Source organism: Uranotaenia lowii, chromosome 3 (assembly GCF_029784155.1).
Source record: "Uranotaenia lowii strain MFRU-FL chromosome 3, ASM2978415v1, whole genome shotgun sequence".
Taxonomy (NCBI): Eukaryota; Metazoa; Arthropoda; class Insecta; order Diptera; family Culicidae; genus Uranotaenia; species Uranotaenia lowii.
The window spans coordinates 20,852,962-20,854,243 of NC_073693.1; positions in this window are offsets into that span (position 1 = coordinate 20,852,962).

Here is a 1,282-nt window from a genome sequence, read left to right on the forward strand (position 1 = left end):
GTTCTCACTAAGAGAACATATAATTCATCGATATAGCCGTAAAATTAATTATCAAAACAAAAATCATGGTGATGATTTTCATTAATTGCATTTCTTTTTACCTAAGAATTTGAACAACTCCGTTTAAGAGATGAGCTGATTTTTGATTGAAAATTTCAATGGTTTTAGCAACATCTAGTTTAAGCGAATTACTATTCAAAGACCGAATCAGCGAGACATTTCCTCGATCAATAGAGTGACCAGATTCACACATGTGTAATGCTACTGCAGATTTAGGATTCTGTGAAGGAAGGATTTTCTTCTTTGAGTCAGATCTAGCTATAGTCACGTGTTCCTCGAATCTATCAATCAATTTCCTTTTGGTTTGTCCAATATACACCTTATCACAGTCGGAACAACTGATTTTGTACACGCCAGATCTATGAAGAAGATCCACCGGATCTTTAGTCGATCCTAAGAAGGATTTCAGTTATTTGAGCTAGTGTCCAGTCAAAATTTGCTTTCACCGTGGAGTTAACTTTTGCGGGTTTGAATTGCCACTCAATCGGAATATTTTAATGTTTTTTTAAATTAAAATAAGATTTCGCCTGCAGGATTCCCGACCAATCGAATTGAGCCGGGTATTCGGCTATTAACCCTCATCCGCATTAGGGTGTCATTTTGACACCATTGCAAGTTTGAAGGCTTGTAACTTTTTTCAGAAGCTTAAAAATACAAAAATTTCTTCGGGGACCCTATATGAATTCAAAAGTTCTTCAATATTGCATCTTTACTTTTTTTATGGACGAACCCTGGAAGCCTGGACAAAAAAACTCCCTTTTCCTACTTTGGGTGTCATTTTGACTCCACAAAAGTAAAATCTATTTAAGTCTTTTAAGAGGAGAAATCACCGTGAATTTGTTTTATGAAATGAATTTGCGGCTTTATCGGTGAGGGTTAAAGAGTTGAAATAAAAGACGGATAGAAGAACAGAAGAAAATTCTAAGGTGGTGAAAAGAGCGAAGAGCATTTGAAATAGAAGCTTGACCACATGCTAAATTCTTTGTCCCGCATCAATTAACAGTATTGAAGAAGTAGTACCCAATAGAGAAGACACTACATTTTTCGATACAGTTAATTATGGATGGTTCGACCGCCATGTGAGTGTGCACATGTGCCGAACGGACAAAAAATTTAGCATGTGGTTTCTCTGTTAAGTCTTCTATTGTGCGATATCGTTCCATCGATGGCTAGGTAGATTTCTTATTTTCGTTTTATGCGGATGTTCCAACTGGATTGAGTT